Source organism: Impatiens glandulifera, chromosome 2, assembly GCF_907164915.1.
Source record: "Impatiens glandulifera chromosome 2, dImpGla2.1, whole genome shotgun sequence".
NCBI classification, from domain to species: domain Eukaryota; kingdom Viridiplantae; phylum Streptophyta; class Magnoliopsida; order Ericales; family Balsaminaceae; genus Impatiens; species Impatiens glandulifera.
In genome coordinates, this window is record NC_061863.1 from 20,135,380 (window position 1) to 20,152,525 (window position 17,146).

The following is a 17,146-nucleotide window of genomic DNA, read 5'->3' on the forward strand; positions in this document are numbered from 1 at the left end:
TCTATATCTAGATATGTATATATGTTGTTCGGTGGATTGATTTCATGGAAAAGTGTCAAACAAACACTTGTTGTATCATCCACTATGGCGGCAGAGTTCATTGTATGTTACGAGGCATCAAATCACGGAGTATGGTTGCGAAGTTTTGTCACTAGTCTGTGCATTATAAAGGGTATTGAACGATCATTAAAGTTATACTGTGACAATAAATGAGCAGTTATGTATTCCAATAACAACATAAGCTTGTACAATTCAAAGCATATTGATATTAAGTTTCTAATTGTGAAAGAGAGAATTCAAGAGGGTCAACTTTCAATAGAGCACATAGGTACAAACTCCAAGTTAGCAGACCCACTAACTAAGGCATTAACACCTAAAGCGTCATGAGTGTTAAGTTATTCAATGATATATCAGTTTAGTGGGAGTTTGTATTTATTTTATTTTTATACTCTATTGTTTATTCTAGACGTATAATTTTATGTGTTTTAGTCAATAAAGTTATGGATATTTTACTGATCAAATTTATCCATTTTAAAGTATTCATTTTATTCTCTCAATTAAAATTTAAAGTTTTTTTAATCTCTTAAAGAGGACCAGTTGAAAATAGACATGTGGTGATCACATTAATTTATTTTCATGATATGCATCCATAATTGATCTATGTCATTTAGCTATGTTGGTAATGTTACCCGGGAATGTTTAGTAACAATGATGCTAACGAAAGCCGCTATGATCCTTTATTAATATAGTTAATGGAGGAGGTTGTAATGGATATCTTAAAGTTTATAATAATCATTGAAGCTAGCAATAAGGTTATACTATTGTGAATTTTCATATTCGGCCCTAGTGGGATATTATTAGATTAATTTATAATTAATTCAATAATTATTGGGCCTTTAATGCAATATTTATAGTGTTGGACAATTATGTAATAAATCTAAACTAACAAATACGGTATTAAGGAGGTTTATGGGGTACATAGGTTATGGAATAAATGCGTAGAGATCAAAGAGTTATTTAAATATCTATGAGGGGTTGATTTATAAATAACCAAAATCTAAAAATAGATGGTTATGATCCCCAATCTACATAGCGCTACACTGGATCAGGTCCATTGGACTTAATACATATCGATTGATATTGGTAGGGTTACGACATTCAGTAGGTAAGAAATATCTCTTGTCTCCTCATTGACAGAGAGGATTCACAAAGTGAGAGATCCTAAAGTGAAGTTAAGGGATGTGCTAGATTAAAAGATCCATCAACCGAAATTCATCTCAAGGACAATCAAGAACAATGGAAGCTAAACGTATGTTCCGCTTCTAATAATTGAAATAATCTATCATCTTAAATCCCTTATTTTATTTGATGGCTATTTAAAGTTTATATAAAATTTTATTAGATTTAGTTTATAAAATCTAACATTATTTATTTATTTATTTACCTATTACTCACGACTATTTCGTCTTAATTGAAATTGTCCTTTAATTAATTTGGAATAACCAATTCATATATGTAAAGTCAAATTATTTTCATTTTAATCACGTGGAATAAGCCAATCAAAAACTTTTTAAAAAAAAATAATTCAAAGTTTATACTTGGATTAAAACTTATAAAATAAAAGAGTAATAAATAAGTATCTATAAAATGCCTTCGACAAAATTTAGATAAAAAAACTTGTTTAAAAAAATCGTATGTTTAAGCCTTACCTGCATGAACATGAACTCATATGAGGAAACATAAATATGGTATAATTTAATTTTGAGTGATTTATGTAAAAATGGTTTGTTTGGAATTTTTAATCGTTTTCACTAATGGGTACAACAATGTCACTTAATTTTAATGTTTTTTTTACAATGACAACTAGTTTGTTGAGTTGTAATGACAAACTCTTTTTAGCGATAGGAATATGGTTAGAATTTCTTTATAATCTAATTATTAAAAAAAAATTAAAGGATCATTAAAATAATTTTGAATTGAGGAAGCATAAATAAATTTATAATAAATATTTTCATGAGATTTTTTTTTGTGTGATCTTTAATGTCCCGGTTAAAATCACTAATGAATTGTTTTTATGCATGTCTGATGTGAAGATTAAAATTTTCAACTATACATTATTAGTCATTGAGTGTGTTCAAACATTTATTTTTAATATGATGAAATATACATAATAGATAAACTTTATATATTTAAATGAGTTTTAAAATATTACCCTAATACATATATTTAATAAAATAATAAATGATATGCTTATTTCTACAAGAATATATCTTATACTTATTATAAATAAATATATATATATATATAAATATATATATAAACTCTTAAATTTTATACATGATTGAATCACTTTAATTAAACTTAATATTTATTTTAATAATAATTAATATATAATTACTAATAATATATATAATATTCAAATTAATTCAATAATCATACCACACAAATTTTGTATTTAAATTCTCTAACAAATTAAGATAAAGAATATCAAAATCTTGAATGTTTTAAATAAATTTTCTTTTTAAATATGATAGTAATGGCTAATTCTAATAGACAAACACGTAGTAATAAGATCCTTCTAAATCTTTTGAAATCCTAAATGAGAATATATATATATTAATAACGCTTAATTTGAATTTGTTTGTTTTGTTGGATCGAAAATTATGGTTAATTTGGATATATATGTGAAAGTAAATGAATATTTGGGTCGGGTCGTGGGTTGATCGATCCATAAACTTGAAACAGTTAAAAATAAAATTAAAAAGACTATATATATGTTTCGAAATTACAACATAACAAAACAAGTAAAACATTTTAACCAACTAAGCTAATAAGACTTTATATTTTAAATTAATACTAAATTTGATAAACGAACATATTCTTAATCATATAAGTTCAACTTTTTAACTAACTAATATATATATATAATAATAATAATAATGCTTAATTTGATTTTTGTTTGGTTTATCGGGTCGAGAGTTGTGGTTAATTTAAATATATATATGTGAGAGTAAATGGATAATTGAGTCGGATCGTGGGTTGACCCGCCCATAAACTTGAAATGGTTAAAAATAAAATAAAATATACATATATTTCGATGTTGCAACTTAACAAAACAAGTACAACATTTCAACCAAGTGTGATTGGGGTGTGATTTTTTGAGGGATAATAGGTCGGCAACAAATGAGAGTGGTTAAAAAATATGAATCAATATTTGATTAACCAAAGTGTGAGGTCACAAGGTTAAAATATTGATTGAGATTGGTGGTTTATTTTCCTAAATATGAGAGACGTGTGAAAGTGTGATTGAAATGTGGTTTACCAAGGGATAAAAGGTGGCTAACAAAGGATCGTGAGGTCACAAGATTAGAGGTTGATTGAGATTGATGGTTGATTTGTTGAAGGATAAAAAACGTGTGAAACTGTGATTGAAATTGATGGTTGGTTTTCTTAGAAATAATAAGCGTTTGAAAATGTGATTGAAATTGGTAGTTGGTTTACCGAGTAATAAGAGACATATAGAAAAATGAGAGTTATAAGATGTCAATTAATTAACTATTTGGTAATAAATATTAAATACAAAATATATATACATAAACAAAATTATAAAATTATTTCAACAATCTCAAGTGGTCTAGCGGTTAAGGTATTCACATTTCATGTTTAAGACTATGGTTCGAATCTCAAAAATTACATATTTAAAAGTGAGTATTATAAATATTTGAGAGATCATTTGAAAGTGTGAGGACGGATTTATTGGTTGGTTTGACGATCATTTCAAAGTGTGAGGTCATGAATTGGTGGGTTATTTGTCGAAGGGTAAAGAGACATATGAAGGGATAAAGAGACATATAAAAAAGTATGAGTCACAAGATGATGGTCAATCAGGGGATTAGTGGTTGATTTGATTAAGGGGAAAGAGGTTGAGTAAGATTGGTGGGTAGTTTACCGATGGGATAAAAAGGGGCAGCGTATGAAAAGTGTGAGTCACAATAGATCGGACTAAGATTGGTGGTTGGTTTTTCGAAAGCACACGAGATTAAATGTCAATTGAGATTTGGTGGTTGGTTTTCCGAAGTGATGGTAAATATAAGTGGTCTTCTTAACAAATTAAATATTAGTTGTTAAAATATATGAATGAGATTTTTGGTTGACCGAAGTGGTCAATTGGGGGATTGGTTGTTAATTTATTGAAGTGGGGGTAAAAAAAGTCGCGATAAGAGTAAATATGATGAGATGCGAGGTAGGGATTTGTGGTTAATTTGTCCGGATAAGAAGTCAATAATAAAAGGAGATGTGGTTTACCGAGGGGATAACGAGGCATATGAAAAATTGTGAGTCACAAGATGTCGACTAAGATTGGTGGGTGGTTTTTTGAGGGAATAAGAGCACATAGATTAAATGTTGATACCGAGGGCATAACGAGGCATATGAAAAATTGTGAGTCACAAGAGGTCGACTAAGATTGGTGGGTGCTTTGCCATGAAATAAGAGAACGCAGATTAAATGTTGATTGAGATTAGTTGCTGGTTTACCTAAATGAGGGTAAATATAAGAGGTCTTCTTAACAAATTAGATATTAAAAATATATGAATGAAATGGTGATTTGACTGAAGTGATCGATTGGGGAATTAGTTGTTGATTTGTTGAAGTGAGGGGTAAAAGAAGTCGCGATAAGAGTAAATATGATGAGATGCAAGATGATGATTTGTGGTTGATTTGTTGAGATAAGAAACCGATAAAAAAATGAAATATCTCTATGGTTAAAGATATATAAATGATATATTGATTGACTGGAGTATAAACGTGTGTGAGGTCACAATATTAGAGGTCGAAATTAGGATTGGTGAGTGGTTTGCCGAGAGGATAAAGATGCATATGAAAAAGTGTGAATCACAAGATAAGATGTCAATTGGAGAGATTGATGTTTGGTTCAACAAGTGATAAGAGGTGTGTGAGAGTGTGTAAGGTCATGAGATGAAATGTCGATTGAGATTTGATGGTTGGTTTACTGAAGTGGGGTACAAAAAAAGAGGTTGCAGTAATAAAAGAGGATGATAATAAATGGGATATTAATGGTTACAATATATGAATGAGATGTTAATTAATCGAATTGTAAAAGTGTGTAAAGTCACAAGATTAAAGGTTGATTGGAATTTTTGGGTGATTTTTTGAGTGAATAAAGAGGAATATGAAAAAAATGTGAGTCACAAGATAATAGGTCGATTTGTGGTAAAAGATGTCGGGGTGAGGGTAAAAATCATGAGATGAGAAATGAGATTTGCGGGGATAAGAAACCGGTAATAAATGAGATATCGGTGGTTAAAAATAATATGAATGAAATTTTGATTGATCGAAATGTAAAAATGTGTGAGTTCAAGATACTAGAGGTTGATTCAGATTGATGGTTGGTTTGTCGAGTGTGATAAAATGCATGTGAAAATGTGAAGTCATAATATGAGATGTCGATTGAGATTGGTGGTTGATTTGACGAAAGATAATATGTGTGATGTCACGATATGAGATGTGCATTATGTGATTAGTGATTGGTTTGTAAAAGAGGTGGTAAAAAAGATGTCACGATATGAGATGTGCATTATGTGATTGGTGATTGGTTTGTAAAAGAGGTGGTAAAAAAGATCTCAGTGTTATTATATGGGTGTTCAACCGGTCAGTTAACTAGTTAACCGGTTAAGACCAGTTTTGTCTTTTATTTTACAAACCGGTTAACCGACCGTTAATGATATTAGTTTTACCGGTTCTAGTTCTACCGATTTTAGTCGGTTCTGGTCGGTTAACCCGGTTTAACTAGGAACCAATAATTTAATTTTTTAAATTAAGTAATAAATTTATAAAATGATTTTTTTTTTTAAATTATTGTTTTCACTTTTTTATTATACTATTCTCCATCTTTTCTTGTCTCTATTATAATATATTATATTATTATTATTATTATAATATAATATATTATATTATTATAATATATTTTATTGATTTATTTCGAAATATATTATAATATATAATATAATATATTTTATAGCTATTTTGTTAGCTTCTTATATATTCTTGAAAAAGTTTAAATTCATTATATCCATTAGTCTTTGACCAACCAAGTATAATTATATGAATAAATTATTTTAGTTTATTTTTAATTTATTTTTATAAAATTTTATATAAATTATAATGTTTTTTTAAATAATTCTATAAAATTATAATTTCAAATTTAAAAATATTTTTTTATAGATTATTAAATATTATTTATAATATATCTATTATTTATAAAATAACTAACCAATTATAAAATATAAAAATATATAATTAAATTATTACTGGTTTACTAGTTAAACCGTTAGAAAAATAGGTAAACCGAAAACCGAACCGTTTAACTGGTAAAAAATCGGTTGATCAGGAGCACTAGAACCGGTTAACCAATAAACCGTTAAAATAGAACCGGTTAAGTATCGGTTCGGTTGGGTTACTAATTTTCCGTTTTTTTGCACAGCCCTAAGTGTTAATATTAAATTTTGAATTAACTTAACTTTTACAAAAATAAACTAATTTTAAATTAATTAAATTTAAATTTATTATATTTTTTCCATTATTTTCTCTCACTAACATATTTCACAAAATCAAATTCCATTTATTTTAAGAACATTTTTTCCTTATAACACTAAAGAGTAAAAAGAAGAATTATTAACTTATATAATCTTTAACGACTGTCATCGTCTTTAATAACGACCGTGGGTAAATACCGTTGTTAAAGGTATCATACCATTTTCTTCCAATAAAAATAAAAAAACCTATTTTTATCATTTGGCTTTCCGGCCGCCGGCTCTCTTCTTCTTTCTCAGTCTGGAGGTGGGCCATCGTCGGCCTCATGGGTACCTTCACTGGCAACATCTCCTCTTCTATCCTCATCCATGGCTTCTCTCAAGCAAGCTCAGGTACGGGGTACCAAACTATGTCTCTTCCCAGGTGGGAGGAGGATTCTTCAGTTAGTTCTTCTAGCTTCCCTATTTTGTTTAGATAATTGGGTTTTGTATGTTCTTCTAGCTTCCCAATCTCTTTGTGAATATATGAGTTCTCTGGACCTCATATATCTCAACAGCTCAATTTGTATGGAAGTGGAAAGGTTTGATCAAGAGGAGGAATGTGGGCTTAGCCAGTCTGTATTGCTGCTGTTATTTGCCAGGTAAGATACCAATTTCTTAAAATATTTGTTCTTCAGCTTGCTGGATCATTCCATTTATCGTTATTGACATAGCCATTTACTTTGGTCACATATGGCTAGTTGCTAGTGCAGATTAGGTGTTAAAGTAGATCATGTCTGGCATAATTAGCTTTTATCTGTCTATTCCATATTCTAGATCCTCTGTTAGACCAGACCTTAATGTTCAAAGTGATTTCATAATATCCATTAGTTCAGTAAGCAAACATGAGACTTATCTCTTCTGAAATCTTAGATTGGATTACCTTCTTCATATGTGGACTTTTTGGTCATATATTGTACCGTTAGAGGGAAGAAGATAGAAATGATAAAAAAGATACACCTAAAGGGGAAGAATATAACAAAAAAATGATCATTTGTCCTTCTACTATGATCAATTCTATACACCTTTAGATGAAAAAGATATGACAAGGAATAATGATGATAGGATAAAATGAATTGGCTCGAATACGCACTCAAAAAAGAAGAAGAAGAAGTGAGAGGAGCAAAACTAAACATGCATGGTAGAATGACTATACAATGTAAATTTTGATCACTAAAGTTATTAAACTACTGATGTTTTAATAATTTATGTGATATACTAATTAGATTCTTTCAACAATCACAGAATTATTTCACATTTTTATATGATCAAATATGTCTATATTTAAAAAAAAATGCTGGTTTCTCAAACTCTCAACCACATCTATAAATTTTCTGTAAATTTATTAGAAACAGATCTTTTATTGACTTTCTGAGCTCAATTTTTCAATCAAACTTGTAAATATACAGATAGGTGAGTAAATATGACAAGTTTAAGTGATTTTTTGGGTGAAAAAACTATTTTAAGTGGCTTATAAGGCAATAGACTCAATCTAAAATGTTTAAAAATAATATTGACTTGATCCATTTTCATATGGGCATCCATATTTTGATACTTAACATTAATGTTAAGTTATTCTTAAGTTATCTGAATGGTTAATTTGGATATATATGTGAAAGTAAATGAATATTTGGGTCGGGTCGTGGGTTGACCGATCCATAAACTTAAAACAGTTAAAAATAAAATTAAAAAGACTATATATATATTTCGAAATTATAACATAACAAAACAAGTAAAACATTTTAACCAACTAAACTAATAAGACTTTATATTTAAAATTAATACTAAATTTGATAAACGTGACATATTCTTAATCATATAAGTTCAACTTTTTAACTAACTAATATATATATATATAATAATAATAATAATAATAATAATAATGCTTAATTTGATTTTTGTTTGGTTTGTCGGGTCGAGAGTTGTGGTTAATTTATATATATATATGTGAGAGTAAATAGATAATTGAGTCGGATCGTGGGTTGACCCGCCCATAAACTTGAAATGGTTAAAAATAAAATAAAATATACATATATTTCGATGTTGCAACTTAACAAAACAAGTACAACATTTGAACCAAGTGTGATTGGGGCGTGATTTTCTGAGGGATAAAAGGTCGGCAACAAATGAGAGTGGTTAAAAAATATGAATCAATATTTGATTAACCAAAGTGTGAGGTCACAAGGTTAAAATGTTGATTGAGATTGGTGGTTTATTTTCCTAAATATGAGAGACGTGTGAAAGTATGATTGAAATGTGGTTTACCAATGGATAAAAGGTGGCTAACAAAGGATCGTGAGGTCACAAGATTAGAGGTTGATTGAGATTGATGGTTGATTTGCTGAAGGATAAAAAACGTGTGAAACTGTGATTGAAATTGATGGTTGGTTTTCTTAGAAATAATAAGCGTTTGAAAATGTGATTGAAATTGGTAGTTGGTTTACCGAGTAATAAGAGACATATAAAAAAATGAGAGTTATAAGATGTCAATTAATTAACTAATTGGTAATAAATATTAAATACAAAATATATATATATAAACAAAATTATAAAATTATTTCAACAATCTCAAGTGGTCTAGCGGTTAAGGTGTTCACATTTCATGTTTAAGACTATGGTTCGAATCTCAAATATTACATATTTAAAAGTGAGTATTATAAATATTTGAGAGATCATTTGAAAGTGTGAGGACAGATTTATTGGTTGGTTTGACGATCATTTCAAAGTGTGAGGTCATGAATTGGTGGGTTATTTGTCGAATGGTAAAGAGACATATGAAGGGATAAAGAGACATATAAAAAAGTATGAGTCACAAGATGATGGTCAATCAGGAGATTAGTGGTTGATTTGATTAGGGGAAAAGAGGTTGAGTAAGATTGGTGGGTAGTTTACCGATGGGATAAAAAGGGGCGGCGTATGAAAAGTGTGAGTCACAATAGATCGGACTAAGATTAGTGGTTGGTTTTTCGAAAGCACACGAAATTAAATGTCGATTGAGATTTGGTGGTTGGTTTCCGAAGTGATGGTAAATATAAGAGGTCTTCTTAACAAATTAAATATTAGTTGTTAAAATATATGAATGAGATTTTTGGTTGACCGAAGTGGTCAATTGGGGGATTGGTTGTTAATTTATTGAAGTGGGGGTAAAAAAAGTCGCGATAAGAGTAAATATGATGAGATGCGAGGTAATGATTTGTGGTTGATTTGTCGGGATAAGAAGTCAATAATAAAAGGAGATGTGGTTTACCGAGGGGATAACGAGGCATATGAAAAATTGTGAGTCACAAGATGTCGACTAAGATTGGTGGGTGTTTTTTTGAGGGAATAAGAGCACATAGATTAAATGTTGATACTGAGGGCATAACGAGGCATATGAAAAATTGTGAGTCACAAGAGGTCGACTAAGATTGGTGGGTGGTTTGCCATGAAATAAGAGAACGCATATTAAATGTTGATTGAGATTAGGTGCTGGTTTACCTAAATGAGGGTAAATATAAGAGGTCTTCTTAACAAATTAGATATTAGTTATTAAAAATATATGAATGAAATGGTGATTTGACTGAAGTGATCGATTGGGGAATTAGTTGTTGATTTGTTGAAGTGAGGGGTAAAAGAAGTCGCGATAAGAGTAAATATGATGAGATGCAAGATGATGATTTGTGGTTGATTTGTTGAGATAACCGGTAAAAAAATGAAATATCTCTATGGTTAAAGATATATATAAATGATATATTGATTGACTGGAGTATAAACGTGTGTGTGAGGTCACAATATTAGAGGTCGAAATTAGGATTGGTGAGTGGTTTGTCGAGAGGATAAAGATGCATATGAAAAAGTGTGAATCACAAGATAAGATGTCAATTGGAGAGATTGATGTTTGGTTCAACAAGTGATAAGAGGTGTGTGAGAGTGTGTAAGGTCATGAGATGAAATGTCGATTGAGATTTGATGGTTGGTTTACTGAAGTGGGGTACAAAAAAAGAGGTTGCAGTAATAAAAGAGGATGATAATAAATGGGATATTAATGGTTACAATATATGAATGAGATGTTAATTAATCGAATTGTAAAAGTGTGTAAGGTCACAAGATTAAAGGTTGATTGGAATTTTTGGATGATTTTTTGAGTGAATAAAGAGGAATATGAAAAAAATGTGAGTCACGAGATAATAGGTCGATTTGTGGTAAAAGATGTCGGGGTGAGGGTAAAAATCATGAGATGAGAAATGGGATTTGCGGGGATAAGAAACCGGTAATAAATGAGATATCGGTGGTTAAAAATAATATGAATGAAATTTTGATTGATCGAAATGTAAAAATGTGTGAGTTCAAGATACTAGAGGTTGATTCAGATTGATGGTTGGTTTGTCGAGTGTGATAAAATGCATGTGAAAATGTGAAGTCATAATATGAGATGTCGATTGAGATTGATGGTTGATTTGACGAAAGATAATATATGTGATGTCACGATATGAGATGTGCATTATGTGATTGGTGATTGGTTTGTAAAAGAGGTGGTAAAAAAGATGTCACGATATGAGATGTGCATTATGTGATTGGTGATTGGTTTGTAAAAGAGGTGGTAAAAAAGATCTCAGTGTTATTATATGGGTGTTCAACTGGTCGGTTAACTAGTTAACCGGTTAAGACCGATTTTGTCTTTTATTTTACAAACCGGTTAACCGCCCGTTAATGATATTAGTTTTACCGGTTCTGATTCTACCCGTTTTAGTCGGTTCTGGTTGGATAACCCGGTTTAACTAGGAACCAATAATTTAATTTTTTTAAATTATGTAATAAATTTATAAAATGATTTTTTTTAAAATTATTATTTTCACTTTTTTATTATACTATTCTCCATCTTTTCTTGTCTATATTATAATATATTATATTATTATTATAATATAATATATTTATATTATTATAATATAATATATTTATATTATTATAATATATTTTATTGATATATTTAGAAATATATTATAATATATAATATAATATATTTTATAGCTATTTGGTTAGTTTCTTATATATTCTTGAAAAAATTTAAATTCATTATATCTATTAGTCTTCCACCAACCAAGTATAATTATATGAATAAATTATTTCAGTTTTTTTTTTAATTTATTTTTGTAAAATTTTATATAAATTATAATGTTTTTTTAAATAATTCTTATAAAATTATAATTTCAAATTTAAAAATATTTTTTTTATAAATTATTAAATATTATTTATAATATATCTATTATTTATAAAATAACTAATACAAATTATAAAATATAAAAATATATAATTAAATTATTACCGGTTTACTAGTTAAACCGTTAAAAAAATAGGTAAACCGAAAACCGGTTGATCAGAACAGCTAAAACCGGTTAACCAATAAACCGTTAAAATAAAACCGGTTAACTATCGATTCGATTGGGTTACTAGTTTTCCGTTTTTTTGCACAGCCCTAAGTGCTAATATTAAATTTTGAATTAACTTAATTTTTACAAAAATAAACTATTTTTAAATTAATTAAATTTAAATTTACTTATATTTTTTCCATTATTTTCTCTCACTAACATATTTCACAAAATCAAATTCCATTTATTTTAAGAACATTTTTTCCTTATAACACTAAAGAGTAAAAAGAAGAATTATTAACTTATATAATCTTTAACGACGGTCATCGTCTTTAATAACGACTGTAGGTAAATACCGTTGTTAAAGGTATCATAACATTTTCTTCTAATAAAAATAAAAAAAAAACCTATTTTTATCATTTGGCCTTCCGGTCGCCGGCTCTCTTCTTCTTTCTCAGTCTGGAGGTGGGTCATCGTCGGCCTCATGAGTACCTTCACTGGCAACATCTCCTCTACTATCCTCATCCATGGCTTCTCTCAAGCAAGCTCAAGTACGGGGTACCAAACTATGTCTCTTCCACAAGTTTCATTTCTTTTTGAACCTCAGGATGCTCACGCCGTTGATATTTCTACATCTTTGATATACAGTTGATCTCTTTTTGAGTCAGTCTAGTTCTTCCAGCCTCCCTATTTTGTTTAGATAATTGGGTTTTGTATGTTCTTCTAGCTTCCCAATCTGTTTGTGAATATGAGCTCTCTGGACCTTATATATCTCAACAGCTCAATTTGTATGGAAGTGGAAAGGTTTGATCAAGAGGAGGAATGCGGGCTTAGCTAGTCTGTATTGCTGCTGTTTATTTGCCAGGTAAGATACCAATTTCTCGAAATATTTGTTCTTCAGCTTGCTGGATCATTCCGTTTATCGTTATTAACATAGCCATTTACTTTGGTCACATATGGCTAGTTGCTAGTGCAGATTAGGTGTTAAAGTAGATCATGTCTGGCATAATTAGCTTTTATCTGTCTATTCCATATTCTAGATCCTATGTTAGACCATACCTTAATGTTCAAAGTGATTTCATAATATCCATAGTTCAGTAAGCAAACATGAAACATGAGACTTATCTCTTCTGAAATCTTAGATTGGATTACCTTCTTCATATGTGGAATAAAAAAAGATACACCTAAAGGGGAAGAATATAAAAAATGATCATTTGTCCTTCTACTATGATCAATTCTATACACCTTTTGATGAAAAAGATATGACAAGGAATAATGATGATAGGATAAAATGAATTGGCTCGAATACGCACTCAAAAAAGAAGAAGAAGAAGTGAGAGGAGCAAAACTAAACATGCATGGTAGAATGACTATACAATGTAAATTTTGATCACTAAAGTTATTAAACTACTGATGTTTTAATAATTTATAAAATATCAAAATATTTTCTTTATATACTGGTTTATGAGCTGTATATATTTTTAACTATTTTTTTCTTTTGTTATGTTCTGTATATACTAATTAGATTCTTTCAACAATCACAAAGTTATTCCACATTTTTATATGATAAAATATGTCTATATTTAAAAAAAAAAATTGCTGGTTTCTCAAACTCTCAACCACATCTATAAATTTTCTGTAAATTTATTAGAAACAGATCTTTTATTGACTTTCTGAGCTCATTTTTTCAATCAAACTTGTAAAAATACAGATAGGTGTGTAAATATGACAAGTTTAAGTGATTTTTTTGGTGAGAAAAACTATTTTAAGTCGCTTATAAGGCAATAGACTCTATCTAAAATGTTTAAAAATAATATTGACTTGATCCATTTTCATATGGGCATCCATATTTTGATACTTAACATTAATGTTAAGTTATTCTTAAGTTAACTGAATGGTTAATTCATTTTCTTTTTATAAGGGTTGATTCGTTTTCTTTTTATCAAAAAAGGGTTAATAGTTGATATTCAAAGCTGAGGTAGAAAATCATAGTGACTTGTGTATCAAAGCACTTCGCACAGACAGAGGTGGAGAATTCAATCTGTTATGTGAGGAACATGAAATTCACAGGGAGTTGCAAACTCCTTACACACTTGAGCAAGATAGTATAATTGAGAGGATAATAGAACTGTGGTAGAAATGACAATTAGAAGCATGTTGAAAACAAAATGTGTCGAATAATTTTTTGGCAGAAGCTGTTGCAACATCATTTAATCTATTGCATTTCAAAATTGGTGATATCATCATATTAATTGAAATTCTTTTACTAATCTTAGTCTTCTTTATAATTGAAGAAACGATAGATGATACCAAAACAAAACAAAACAAAACATGATATTATTATTTATTCACCTATTTTCTCATATTCCAAAACCATTATTCCCTTATAGAACTAGACTGACTTGTGTTCATTTTCTTCTTCCAAGTTCTCTTATTTATATATACTTACATCTCATCATTCTATTCTTACTCCAATTTCAAGCCCTCTCGAATTGCCTCTTTGACTGCGGGAAAATCCTCACTTCTTGCCTGTTGTACTTTAGCTTATGTGCCTCGGCTCTCGACACGCGGAAAGCACTCATCACCACTTCTTCTGGCATTGCCCGGATCACCGAAGTTTTCCCAGCAAGTGGGCTTGACACCGCCCTGTCATTTGTCTTGAACGACACCCACTCTAATCCTTCACTTCCCGCCAGCTTGACTTCAGCGTAATTCTGAGGGACGACCAATAACTGACCTTGGCGGACTTCTCCATTGAAGACGGCCCGGTTGGAGTGACCCACCACTTGAATTCGGCCTGACCCACGTAATATGTAGATTATGTTGTGGGCATTAAGGGTCCAGTGTGGTGCAGCCATTGCGTTCTGCATATTTTTTAAGGGGAGATCGAAACAGTTAGAAAACGTTGTCAGTTTGAGTCTTTAAGTCACTGTTTGTATGCTTACCTCGTAGAGGACTCCTCTCTCGGCGCTCAATTGGATTTGTTTCAAAATTGGGAGATTATGACTGTTGACTGTGCTGATGCGACCACCCTGAGCGGTGCTCTCTCTGGATCATCGAGATTTTCTCTGATCCTCAATGTGCAAACGGTTTCCTCGAATCCGTTGCTTCTTGGGCTCCACTCTCTTCTTTCCTCTTCATACTTTGATGGTCTTTGCATTTCGAATTCTTTCCCTACTCTCACGATGAATCCCCTGTTATCATCTTGTCCCTATAGTCTTGCGGCTGTTTCCAAGTCGACTTTGAAGGATTCTGCCAAAACCTCGGTCTCAAATCCCTGGAAAAGGTTGCCTGAAAAGTTCTCCTCTGATTGGCCCCTGTACTTCCTCTGTTGCATTTCTGTCTCTTGTGGGTTACCCGCAAGGAAGAATCTCTACAACACAATTCAAGAAGACTCACTCTCTAATTTATTCTTTCACGGAAACAAAATGTCGAAGAGAGTAATATATAGGCTATATGTTAGTTAGTTACCCTGAGGTGTTGATCAAGCTGGTTTTCGGCGTTGCTGGTATCGTGGACCACCATGAGTTCAAGGTCTTCGTTGCCGTCGTTATGGACCCAATGAGCTACACCGACTTGGAAGGCAACAATGTCTCCTTTTCTGCAACGGTGGATCTTCTGGTGTTGATCCCTAAACTTTTGAGAGCCAAATCCTCCACTAACTTCAGTTTGTGCGCTCGATTGAAACGTCTCTGCACAGCCTGGATTTATGGTGCCAACAATTCCCCTACCTGTTTCATGCATGCATGCAGATTTTTGCTTTCAATCACAATATTTAAGTATTCTAAATTAAATAATAGTAGTAAAATTTAACAAGGAGAGGGGATATATAATTAAGTAGAACAACATGCCTCTTACAACATATGCTAGCAGAGGGGCATTGCTGAAAGTAGGCAAGAGGAGGCCTCCTTGCTGGATGAGGTGGCGCGATGCGGCCACACCAGCACACTGAATCTGGTCAGAGGTCTGGTCCCAAACATCGGTGTAACCAGCTTCATGCTGGAGGCGCCTGGCAGGCTCAAGAGGGTTGAGACTTTGGATGCGACACTGCGTTTCCTGTTGTTGGCCAGCTTGTCTATAGGCAGAGCCTCCGGTTGTGAGGACCAGGAAGCATAGTATGCTAATTGGAAGGAAACAAGAGTTAGCCATTACTATAGATAGCTAATTAGGAAGTGGGATATGAATAAATGAAGAATGTGTGATAATTTATAAGGGAGAGAAGTTGGCTGAGAGAACTCCACGTAATTTTCATAGGGCATTGCTGTTTGCATCACTGCATGGCTGGTGTTTGTTTAATAGTATCCCTGAAGAAGAATACGCGGCAACCTTGGCCAAATTAAAGCTCATGTCTGCCTGCTGTCATAGATTTGGTTTGTCCCGTTGTGTTAGTATGGAAACAAGTTTCCGGATACATACAAATAATGTAGTCCAGGTTCAGGCAGAGAACTAAGAAGCTGAATCCCATTGTCAATAATTTGCAATAAATTAAACCATTTTTAGCATTAATTATTACTCTATATATAAACTAAGCATGTTCAATGTTTGAAAATTTAATTAATTATCTTATTTAAGAGGATGTTAATGTTTTATATGTTTCTCAAAACTGGAAGTTTTATAGTAAAAAAAAAATAGATTAGAGGCAAACAAATAAGTTGTAGCTAAATTTCACTTATTTCCTTTTCAAACCTATTGTTAGTTTATCGTGTATTAAAGGAGAGATGGTGTAACTGTGTAAGAATGATCATCTGTTTTCACAGTAAAAATAAATACGACCCATTTCAAAAGGGATATTTTTATTTTCTAACTTTTGTATGCATGATACATGCAGACAAATTAATTATATATTCTCAGAAGCTAGAGACACATGCAACCCCTGTGTGGGCAAGGACATGCATGGCTTTATTAGCAGCTGGAATGTAAAAATGAATCTCTTTTAATATTTATGTGAATATCTCAATTTTCATAACAATAATTAATAATTCTCAAATTACTTTCAATATGTTTTTGAGCTTTGCTATAACTTTCCTATATATAACTTTCAAATTACGAAAAGAACAATAAAAGTTTATATTCACCGTTATCAGTGCAGAAAGAAAAAAGTATTGGCACTGAAAGCAGATTGTTGGTACAATGATATATATTACAAAGCTAATTATGCATGTGAAAGCAAGTTGTTTATGGCTCAACTGATAAAGTTGATTCATAAGGTGA

General features: G+C 31.0%; 1 pseudogene; it reads right to left on the bottom strand.

Moving 5' to 3' along the window:
- Nucleotides 1–14,412: 14,412 nt before the first annotated feature.
- LOC124924475 lies at nucleotides 14,413–16,084 on the bottom strand (annotated as a pseudogene).
- Between the last annotated feature and the right edge of the window lie 1,062 nt (nucleotides 16,085–17,146).